Source organism: Mirounga angustirostris, unplaced genomic scaffold, assembly GCF_029215605.1.
Source record: "Mirounga angustirostris isolate CCGP_5_RB_7025 unplaced genomic scaffold, mMirAng1.0.hap1 SCAF_14, whole genome shotgun sequence".
NCBI classification, from domain to species: Eukaryota; Metazoa; Chordata; class Mammalia; order Carnivora; family Phocidae; genus Mirounga; species Mirounga angustirostris.
The window spans coordinates 54,685,614-54,697,932 of record NW_026991722.1 but is presented as its reverse complement, the minus strand read 5'-3'; the positions used below and the strand labels follow the sequence as shown (position 1 = coordinate 54,697,932).

At 40.5% G+C, this 12,319-nt stretch overlaps 1 protein-coding gene across 19 annotated transcripts in view; it reads left to right on the top strand.

Annotated features, from left to right (window-relative positions):
- The window catches only part of EPB41L3 (erythrocyte membrane protein band 4.1 like 3), a 245,232-nt gene that overhangs the window by 107,541 nt on the left and 125,372 nt on the right, over positions 1 to 12,319 (top strand). The gene's annotated exons all lie outside the window — the stretch shown is intronic.

The following is a 12,319-nucleotide window of genomic DNA, read 5'->3' as shown; positions in this document are numbered from 1 at the left end:
GAAGTATGGGGCCCCTGGGTGGTTCAGTTGGTTAAGCAACTTCCTTCAGCTCAGGTCGTGATCCCGGAGTCCCAGGATCGAGTCCCACATCGGGCTCCTCGCTCAGTGGGGAGTCTGCTTCTCCCTCTGACCCTCTCCCCTCTCATGCTCTCTCTCACTCTCTCTCTCTCAAATAAATAAATAAAATCTTTAAAAAAAAATATGTAGAGAAGCAAAGGTGACATTGCTAAAAATACTCACCTCCTATGTAGAGAAGGGGCTGAATTTAAAATTGTGACATGCAGCTTCGTGTAAAGCACTAATAGACTTACTGTATTTTCCTTTATGTAGCCCTTTTCTGTAGACCGTAAGAGGTTCTAATGTGTACTTACAGAGTGCTAGAAACATGATGACAGCTTTTTCATTCCCTTAATTTGCTCCCTTTCTCCTTGTGATAACAAATGATTCTACCAGGGATAAAGTATTCTTGATCATAGCTGAACAGAAATACTGGTGCTGTCTTGTCTGTCACTCAAAGGTAAATGTCAGGATGACCCACGGATGGTGAAGAAAGCGGAGGTTGCTGAGATAGGTTTGAGGATTCCTTTCTAGGAATGGTGCAGAATATTTCCGATACACAAAAAGTTGAGTAATAGTGTAATGACCACCGTTATACCCAACATCCAGCTGAGGAAATAAAACATGAGTCAAACGTGCAGTCTCTCCCCAAGCTTTCCTCCACAACGGTGCCTCCCTCCCTCCTGTGAGCAGCCGCTCTTCTGGATTTGTGTTTCTCATCATGGTAACAGTTCTTTATTCTTTTCCATGTAACTATTTATCATATCACTAAATTATTTGTGGTCTTGTTTTCGATGTCTCAAAACCATTACATGGTGTGCCATATATATCCTTCTGCAGCTTGCTTTGTTCATGATGTTTGTGTTCATGTATATTGACATCTGCAGGATTCCATGGTGTATTTCTTATTAGGGAAGACCGGATGCTTTAGCCAAGGTTCATGGCTTCCTTACTCATCCTTGAACAGGGTCATGCTTACACCTTAGAGATGTGGTACTTGCCTGTCCCCTCAGCCTAGAAACTCCAGTCTCCTCCAGCATATTTACACAGCTTGCTCCTTGTACATAAGCCCCCACCACCTCCCACCCCATTCAACACTACCTGTCCCCCTTCCCTGCTTACATTTCTTCGTATTAAATGTACTTTACTTATGTTTATTGCCATCTGCCCCACACAGAGAATATCAGCTTTGCTTTTTTGCCATAGACCCCAGCTCTTAGAACTGTGCTAATAAGCACATGATAGTACCCAAGAAATATTTAAATGAAGGAGTTATTTAAAATAGAATGGGAGACAATCCCATGAATTTATGAAGGAAAAATCTTAAGTCAATCTTTAACACTTAGTAGATCTGGTTGCGTTAAAAGTGATTTAACTTTAAGTTGTCAATATAACCTTAAAAAGTGAGACTCCCTGCTGAGAAAGCTTGCTTGTACAGCCTGCGGGATCTTCTTGGGATATAAAAGAATTGGTGTATGTGCCAAGTCAAGACATACGTCACTGAGCGGTGTCATGCTTCCAGAGTGACAGTTGGGTTCCAGTCATTTTCAATTAACAATTGGGATTCTTGATGCTTGTTAGAATATAGTAATTTACCCCTCTCCAAGAATTAACACTTCCACGTTGTCAGTATCTTCCCAGACATACCATCTGGCCTACCCCCCTTTTTTCCCCTTCCAGTTTTAGCACAGTCTAAGGTAAACAGGGTTTTTATTCTTACCAATGAATATTCTATTGTCTTGTAATTTAGAAAATAATTTTTACATCTCTCATTTTTCTTCTGGGAAACTCAAGGAGTAGTTGGTTTTTAATTCTGAGCTCTCCAGTGAAATATCAAGTAGATAAGTGAGGTTTTGATTAGGCATGCGTTCTAATTAAAGAAAACTGATAATTTTTCATTTGGAATACAGTAAGGAAATTATTGGGAGGTATAAAGATAGATATTTTTGTTTTCATATGTGAAATCATCTTTAACTTAGTTTTAAAGAATATCTTATCCAGAAGAAAGTTTTCATTACTGCCTTATGTCTGTTTCTTTATAGGAAATTACATTTTTCTCTAAATCTAAGTATCATGTCTAGACTTCAGGAGGGTAGAAATACAGAATTTCTCCCTATTTAAATAGCTCCAGGTACTCAGTGTCGGTAAAGATGAATAGTCTCTCTTCATTCTTAAATTTGTTTTCAATTACAGTTGAACTTTGAACAACACTGCACAGGTCCACTTAATGCGGATTTTTTCTGATAAATACAGTAGAGTACTGTAAATGTATTTTCTCTTCTGATTTTCTTCACATTTCCTTTTCTCTGGCTTTATTATAAGAATGCAGTATATAGTACGTATTACAAAATATGTGTTAAATGACTGCTTACATTGTTGGAAAGGCCTCCAGTCAACAGTAGGCTATTCGCAGTTAAGTTTGGGGGGAGACAAAAGTTTTACACAGATATTCGACTATAGGGAGTGGTTGGTGTCCATGATCCCTATGTTGTTAAAGTATAAACTGTATATTCCTTTTTTTCTTGGTGCCAACAGTGACTTACTCCTGCATGAGGCTCTAAGATCAGTGTGAGCTGGACATGTTGGGTTGATAAAGGGGAGTTGACTGATAAAGAAGATACCAGATTAGATGTTCTGTAATAACTGAAGATGTGGGAGACCCACACCCTCCATGATCATTCCTCATGAAGTACTTCAGTTGATGGCCCACAGGAATAGGTTTGCTGAAGACCTGCTGGTGCTCCACATCCTAGGATCCGTCTGTAGTTGGCCTCACAGATTCTAGATGTCTGATAACAACAGTGACTCAGCTTGAAGCTATTATTCTTTACCCCAAGCAGTCGGGATTCCATCTCAGGCCCAGATCAGCAAATTTGATGTTTTGTAGCTCTATTTAAAGAGACTGTGATGATAAAGATAATCGTTCTTATGGCTTTCTGGTGAAATGGAATTGCCTGATGGAACAGTCTTGCTTCTTGCTGGTGTTTTATACTGAAAAGAGGATGAAGTTGAAAACATGTTAGTCGAAATACCAGCTTCATTATGATCCTCATAAGCATTAAATATGCATTGGCTGTTTCTTCGGTAGAAAGTATCTTTTTGGAAGAGGTACTAGGGACACTGCAATGATTTTAATGCATCTGCCTGATAAAGAGAAGTTGATTGAGTGGTAAAGAAGATGTCAATTTAGGTACTCTCTAATAATGGCAGATTTAGAAGGCCTGTGTGTTCTAAGAGTTCTCCTCATGCCTTTAAGTTCTAAGAAGATAGATGCGAATCTTCATGTTTTGTATTATATAACAGTCATGCATACATATTGTGATTATACTATATACCTATCATTTATATGGGTTATAATTATTGTGGGAGTTTTGGATCAGATTTGTGACAGGCAGTTAGTTGTCCATATATATGATACAGTCTGCATGTTTAATCCCAGCTCAGGCACTTTTAACAGTGGAGTCATTGGCAAGTTCTTTAGTTCCTTCACCACGGTTTCTTCACCTGCAAAGTGTGGATGGCAACACTGGCCTTGGGTTTATGTGACATTTGTGCACATGCCAAGTGCATATCCGAAATGGGAATTGTAGTAAAGCTGACCTCATCGTGTTGCTATACAGGTTATTAATATTACTAATACTTCATAGAGTTGGACTCAAAATGCCAGTCCATGGAATAGTGCTGATGCACGTGAAAGCTTTCCTAGGCCATGTAATTGCTCTTGGACAAACTCCTTCTTGCTGTGGTTGTCTGGGCCTCTTATGCTAACCACTCAGGCCCCTGGGCTGTCCAGCCCTGCTCTTCCTTGGGCCCGGCGAGCAACAAATGTTGAAAGGGCACAGAAGAAGGGGAACTTCCTGTTACTTGTATATCATTTTGAATGGAATGAAATGAGTGTGGCCTATCTGTGCTAAAACTGGGTTTTCTGCAATGCATGACTAAAAGTGAACAATTGAAATAAGCTAGACAAGTGATCTCACAGTGTTAACATTGTTGTGTGCATCTTTCAGTCTGACCAGCACCTGCTCCCTATTGCTTTAGAGAATTGCTCCTGACTCCTTTCTTGTGATTATTTGGGGCTGCCAATACAGGCTGCCTGCTCCCTGGGTACAGTGGCAGCTAGGTACCCAGGCCTTGTCAGTCACGCTTCTCCATGCCACCCGTGTGATCCAGGCCAGCTCGGCAGATCCTCCCCGGGACTCGTCCATAGATAGAGTGAAGGGACCTTAACTTTCTGAGTGGTTGAGATAGAAGAATGTGGCCTCCTTGCTTGGCCCATAGAGCATGATGTCAGAAGGAGAGATGAGTTTGTTTTAGCAATGTAAAATCCCTGATCTGCCCTGTTTCCTGAAAATGAACAATGGAAATATTTTGTTTATATTTGTTAATTACAGATAGTAGGAAAGCAGCTGTTGGCAGGATAATATAGTAGTTAAGAACCCAGCAAATTACTGTCTATATGACCAGGGGAAAGTTAAATAAACTTTCCATGCTTCAGTTTCTTCAATTGGGAATAGTAATAGTACCTGCTTTATAGGTTTGTTGTAAGAATTAAGTAGATTTAGTATTTTTAGGGATATATGTGTATATACATATATCCATATAAATCATATTTAAAATGTGTATTTAAATATCTATTTGTAGGATATTATAAATATATATGCATATTTTTAAATCTTTTTTTAAACAAAAGGTTTTTAAAACCAAAAAAACCTAGTAAGGATGTGATCTTGGACACCCTTTCTCAAAGAAGTCAGGCTTACAACTAACAGGTATTAAAATTTTTTTAAATTGAATATATTTTGAAAATTTAAATGGAGAAGAATCACATTTTATTTTGCAAAAAGATTGTCCCTAATCCTTTAGGTATAAATTTATTTTATTTTATTTTTTAAGAGATTTTATGTATTTATTTTACAGAGAGAGAGAACAAACAAGGACAGCAGCAGAGGGAGAGGGAGAAGCAGGCTCCCCGCTGAGCAGGGAGCCCAATGTGGGGCTCTATCCCAGGACCCTGGGATCATGACCTGAGCCAAAGGCAGATGCTTAACTGACTGACCCACTCAGGCATCCCATAAATTTATTTCTATCAGTTTGATAGTATCAATCTGTTTCTGATTTGGAGTGTTGGCTTATTGTTTCAATTGATAAAAAACCTGATTTAAATAGTTTGAGGAAAGAAAAAAGAATTATCAGGAGGAAGCTGTGGTGGTCTAGAATGAGAGGAAGTCGTGGGGGAAAACAGAAAAACTTGGAGCGATCCACTTTGAATACCTTCTATTCAGAAACCATTGTGGATCATGTTTGGTTCAGTAGCCAAATCTAACACCATTTCATGTTCAGTAATGTCAGTTTACCAGTTTGTGAAATCTAAAACTATGGAAACCACTGCTTTTACCGTAATTTTGGCCCTTGTATAATGTACACAGCATATATGTCTGTCCTCACGGAAGTTTCAACGGGAATTACTCCTTTCGTATATCCCCATTTACTTGACATATGATGTTTTTGATACTGGGTCCTTGATATTTCTTCTCTTTCAATCTTGAAATACAGTCAGTATAATATGACTTAGGGTACATTGTATGGTACATTGTAGTGAAATGGAAAACTTGTTTGTTACTTTATATCTGTTGCTTTGCTTTGTTATGTATTGTTGTTTACCATTTGGCTCCTATTAGGATGACTTTTAGGAACAATGTTAGTTGTTCACTGTTTCAGCTCCTTGAATGTAGACATGGGTCAATAACCAAGGGAAGAGAGATGTATTCTAAAGGCTTTAAACTCTAATGACATTTTATGGTGAACAGGCTGATGAATTGCACTTGTGTGTTTTTGAAGTAGAGCACAAAACAATGAAACATACAGTCTCTAAAAGGTAGTCTATAGCGCGTGCCTTGCATGGCAAATACCTTCTCTTATCCAGATCACCGTTTATGTCTACAGAAATACATTGGTTATATTATTATTATACTGTAACTGTAAATACCTGTTCGGCATTAAAAGGAGTAGATGTTTCTGTTCTACAAAGATAATGCTTTTACTTGTGGTAAACAAACTCCTGATACGCATTGTCTGATAATGTTTAATTGCATTCTTGCTACAAGTTAAATTTTTAATTGTTAATATTATATAATAGGATTAAGGCTTTTAATGGCTAATGTTGAGTCTGTCCGTATTTCAACATCTTATGATTAAGTTAATACAATAATGTTTTGAGTGCCAGCTAAATGTTATTTATATTCATTCACTTATTGACCAAATTTTTATTGAGAACCTATTATATGCCAGACACTTACTACATAGCAGTGAGTGGAAACCAGAAAATTTCTGCCCACATGGAGCTTATGCTCTGGTCTGATCTTCTGCTATTTCTAAGCCTGCAGCATCTTTGTTAGGTAGGTATTATGCCCAGTCCTTAAGTTCTTAGTGCAAGTGTAAGCTTTATACTCTTTGAACCTGGGAGGGTAGGGAGGGTTGTACGGGTGATGTTACCTGGAGGAGAAATAAAACAAAAGTTAATTAGTGTTGCATTTTCTAATTTTGTTCCCCTAAATATAATGTACGTCAATAAGAGTGTTATGCTGTGTAACATAGTGGAGAGAAACTAAAGTGTTATACCTGTTTTACGATTAATCAGATTTCACATGCTAGTTTTTAGATATTTTTTTAAAGTAGGATTTTAACCTTGGAAACATTGCATTTAAATTCTTGGAAAATATTTTAAATGGAGGACAAGTTTATAATTTATCTTTAATTTCTTATTTGATTGGCAGCGACCTTAGCAACAAAATAATACTCATGCAGAAGATAGATTATTATACTTTGGCCTTTTCTAACCAGAACATTTTAACTCGTGGGGAGGTGCTTAACCACTCTGACCTGGCTCCCTTCCCTTCTAATATGAGGCAGTTTAATTGTCTCTCCTAGATTAATACTTTATGGCTCAGAAACATGTCCAACTTACACAACTCAGAAATAAATCTACTGACCTAGTTTATTTGGCCTTGATTATTTTCTCCATGATTTGAGGCGTATTTCTTTTGGGGGCACATCTGGTTTGACACCTTTGAAATGCTGTCAATTACTGTGTATTACTATTAGTCACTGTGTCATGGAGCCCAGCAATGAAGGCAGAGATACAGCCATGTATCATAGACAAGATCTTTGACTTGCCTCACAGGACAGAACAATCTCACTGCTGAGCAGCATTTGCTACTTTGATCCACACAGATGTTTTGGGTTTTGGTTGTCCTGACCAGCATTTGTATAGTGCTATAGATAAGGATTTATGTCATTCTAGTGATTTCCATGAAAACGGACCAGTGTAAAGTTGTGGAATAGCCAACTCCTGGAGGATAAGTTACCATAATTACTCAGCTAAGTGTACCTCAAAGGCTGGGAGAGGGAAGGTAAAGCCTTTCTATGGAAAAACAAAGCCTGTCTGTGTGTTGGAGGACCTTGCAGTTGAAAGTAAGATGATCCTACTGTCACCTCTGGTAGAGGTTCTACAGTAGCTCATTGAGGGACACTGCAGAGGTGTCCTTAGCATTGGCTCTGCAGAGCCCCCTTCACGATTCCAGGGCTGGGGGCCACTTTTGGGAAGGGCATTCACCAGTTCCATAGGAACCAATCTTTGCTCTTAAAACCTACGTGGCACTTGATTTGTTGAGGTACAGCAATTCTTGGGTACAGGCGATAGCTAAGTGACTATTTCCCTGAGAATTTTTGAAAAGGAGAAGAACGAGAACCAAGATGGACACATCAGAAGTAACTGGGATGTAGGATGGGTTGAAAAATGAAAGAGTTTCATCATAATCGATCTCCCCTCCCTTTACTGGCAGTGGTGCTGAGCTGTTGTACCATCTCCGACTGTCCTTGCTCGTTTCTGCATCTGTCCACGCTGACAGGGCCACGCGCAGCTCTGTGCCGCGTGGATGGCCTTTGCTGGGAACGGGATGTGTGCTTTCCGTGAAAAACAACTGTTGAGGATTTGTTGTTGTTTCATTCATGTTTTCCTCTCCTCAAAGCTTAGCGTGAGCCGTTTTCCCTGCAGTTTTTCTCTCTTATCAACCCTATAATTTTATTGTAATAATTCACTGTGGGATGTCACTTGACACACATCTGAGCCGACGTCTTTGCTGAGCAAACAGATTGCTGGCTAATTTGCCAAATAAACGGGTTCAGACACTTTTTCGTGAGCTTCTGCTTATTCTTTTTAACTTCTGGGGTCCTCGTACCAAAAGATAAAGCTCAAATCTTTCCCTTTTAATCCTTTTCATCTTCAAATATGAGTCCACGTAGACGGATGTTTGTTGCTGTCCTGAGTCCTTAGAGAAAGCACGGGAAGCCCTACATGTCCAGCCTGTTGCGTAAGTGTTTACATCCCTACGGTGGCAACTGGTCCGTGTTAAATATAAGGAGATCATTTTAGCCTTCTAATAAGGGAATTGTTAAGAAATAGAATTCAAAATATGCTGCTCATTCATTAGCTCATTCAACAAATATTTACTGAGTGCCTGCCGCTGAGTGCCAGGCATTATTCTGGGAACTAAAGATTGAGCAGTGAACAAGCCAGTAAAAATCCTTGCTGAGGTTATACTCTAGAAGTGAGAAACCGAAAAGAAACAATAAACTAATATAGAATCTGGTCAGGGCCCGCTAAGTGTTATGGAGCAAAGAAAGCAGGGAAGAGGAATGGGAAGGTCAGGTTGAAATTTTGGAGAGCGCAGTGAAGGCCAGCTTGAGGGAGGGAGCTGCGTTTGAGCAGAGCCCTGAAGGGGGCGCAAGGGAGGCCGTGGGTGTTGGCAGGAAGAGCACTGCAGCCTAGAGTGTGAGGTGGAGATGGGCCTGGCAGCTTTAGTTGCTACAAGGGTGCAAATGTGGCTGGAGTGGAGGGAGGGAGAGTAATAAGAGGGGAGGTCAGAGAAGACATGGGAACATGCATGGCACAGAGCAGTCCCCTGACCTGACCTTATATTTCAGGAGATGAACTCTAGCAGATGTGTACAGAAGAGACTGGGGGGGAGGAGGAGGGAAGGCCCGAGAGAACTGTTAGGAGCTCAGTACCGTGATCCGGGTGGGGGCTGATCCTGACAGTGTCTAGAACCACAAGGCTGGGTAAGCTCTTCAAGACTGAGTGTGGGAGAGGAGAGCAGAGCTCTAAGGACTGAGCGCTGTTGTACATCCGTGTCTGCAGACCCAAGAGCAGTCGGTGAGGCAGGGGGAGACCAGGAGCCCGGGGTCGGGAATCCTAAAGGGGAAAGCATTTGAAGGGGGAGGTGGTGGTGCCTGTGCCCTGTGCTGCCGATGGAAAAGGCAGGGTGTGAAACCATGTGTATAAGACGCTTCCCTTTTGTTTAAAACAGGGTGTTTGTATACATAGGTGTGCTTCACTAGGCCCAGAACATTTCGGGGGAGGGGAGGGAATGCTCAAAAACCCTGACCATGTGTCCTCTGTAGAGGCGCAGTGGGGCTCCAGTAAGGTGAGAGGGAGGCTTTCGCAGTTTAGAAATCACAGTTAATTTTTAAGTGTGTAGAAGCTGTTTCCAATATAAGGACATTTCAGTTGAGAGCAACCACTTCCTGCCCCTTCTTTTTCCTTTCCTTGGCATCCTTGAGTATTTCTGTCAGAAGACTTTGTGTAATAATCAACTCTTGTTTATGTCTGCTAATAGAAATATGTAGTAAATATATGTATGTTGACTCCTGCCTTAAAAAAAAGAATCAAAGTTGTCTCACTAATTGGTTTGCTTAGGCTTATCTTAAAATGAGTTTATATTCCTCAAATGTGTACTAACACCCAGGATGATAATCTAGCCACGTGCAGTGAAACGGAAATGCTGGAAGTTCACAGTGTTGAGCATTTTTGGTTTAAGGAGTCCTGGGAGTGCAAGAAACAGTGACATTTCTATCAGAGATGGTTTTGCTTTTTTTTTTTTTTTTTTAAGAGAGCATGGGGGAGAGGGGTAGAGAGAGAATCTCAAGCCGACTTCACGCTGAGCCCTATGCAGGGCTTGATCTCATGACCCTAGGATCATGACCTGAGAAATCAAAAGGTGGACACTTAACCAACTGAGCCACCCAAGCACCCCTCCATCAGAGATGGTTTTAGAGCCCTTTTTTGGTACTGGAAGAAAGTTTAATGAAAAATTCACATGGGAACCAACTGATAATGTCAGGAACTAGTGTGAGACATGCTAGTCCCCTATTGACTATGTGATTTCTGGCTTGAGAAATTCTCTCACTGGTCAATAGAATGAATAAGAGGAAAAAGCAGCTTCACGTAACCAAGGTGGTGGGGAGCCCTCGGTTGGGAGAGCTGGCTTCACATCCATTCCTTAAATATTTCCTTAAAGTATCCTCTTAATTTTGTCTTAATTTTGACATCTCAAAGCCCACAAAATAGATGAGCCCTTGGTCTTCGTTGTTACCATGTTCTTTCAAGTAGAAGAACATTTTCCCAGATGTGGCCAGGTGCCTGTTGCCCAGGAGGAGTGCATCCATAGATTGTGTGAACCTATGCCTTGGGTTGGGGCTCCGAGTGTGATCCACAGACCAAAGGCATCTGTAGTTCCTGGAACATTTATTAGTAAAAACCATCTTACCATCCTGAGGTGTCTGTACCAGTTATTAGCTCATCTGACTTTTATAGACACTTGAGGTCTGGTTTCTTATAATAGTCACTTTCCGAGTCAGAGAAATGATTTCCTGAGGTTGAGGCTGATCTCCCACTGCAATTGTAGCAGGTCCTTCCTTGGGGAGAAAAACCTTCCTCTGTACGTTTGTTTCCTGTGAATACCAGGACCAGAATCAGAGGGGTGGTGGACATTGCTCTGTGTTTTGAAAATGTTTTCATCTTCTTAAAAATCAGACTTCTTTTTGTTTTAAAGACTTACTCCAATTTAGGGGCGCCTGGGTGGCTCAGTCAGTTAAGCTTCCGACTCTTGGTTTCGGCTCAGGTCATGATCTCAGGGTCGTGGGATCGAGCCCTGCCTTGGGCTCTGTGCTCAGCGGCATCTGCTTCAGATTCTCTCTCTCTCTCTCTCAAATAAATAAAATCTTAAAAAAAAAATACTCCAATTTAAAGCTTGCTTCCTCTTTTACTTTTTCACTTGCTACTGTCTTTGACTTGCAACTATCTTTCTGGGGACTGTTGGCCTTGAGGATTTTGAAACAGTGACATTGTTGCCTGCTCCTAGTTCCTCGTTGCTGTGTCAATTGGGTTCATCCTGCTGGTGGTGCCTGGAAAGGAGAATTACGTAAAAGGCTAGGAGAGCGGTTATAACTGGTTCAATACTGATGTTCTCTGCAGCTTTGAATTAGGAAGTTTCTAGTATCATTTTGAACTTCCCCATTTTTTTATGCTTAGTCTCAATTTCCTACTCATGTGGTTGGCTCGAGAGTTCATTCTAAAACAAACCTCATGTGTAAAACAGACCTAGTCACAGCAAATAGTTGAAGAGCTACTCTGTTTGTTCTCCAAACAGTGCTATTGCAGCGGTACCATCTCGAAGAGGACTTTTCAGGGAGTGCCGTAAAGCAAAACCTCTCCCGTTCCACCAGCAGTTCCACCCAGCAGTGTACAATGTGGCAGCTGGAAGGTCTAATTATAGGCTGGGGCCCTTTAGGAATTACATCAAGTGATAGCAGGAGGACTGCGTGTAAATGGCACGGTTTGCCTTGGGCACCAGGGAGCCGAAGTGCACACAGAATAAAAATAAAGTGTCCCATCCAGCATATGTTGGTTTTAGATACTTGTGAAAAGTGTTAGTGATAATAAATTACTTAGTGATAATAAATTGATGGCCAATCAGTGTAATAGTGCTGGCTTAAAAAGCCCTGTGAGGAAGAGAACATTCCTTTTGCAGATCATAATTGTGTGTTTGAAAAATCTGACTATTCAGTGCATGTTGACTTAAAGATAGCACAGAAATTAAGTGTTATATACCTGTAATTTGGACTGTCAGAGTATTCTGGGTGCAGCTGTGCCCTGTCTGGACTAATGGATTCTAGGACTGAGGAAATCCCACCTTCTTGTCAGAAACATATGGCATGAGAAATATTCCGTCTGTTTTTTAAAAAAACAACCCTCAAGGACCAAAGTAATACCAAGAAAGTGCTAATGATTCCTCTAAATATACTTCTCAGACAGCATTTTTTATAAGAAGTTCATTTGAAAATACAGATTCCTTTTTTTTTTTTTTTTTAAAGATTTTATTTATTTATTTGACAGAGACAGACACAGTGAGAGCAGGAACAC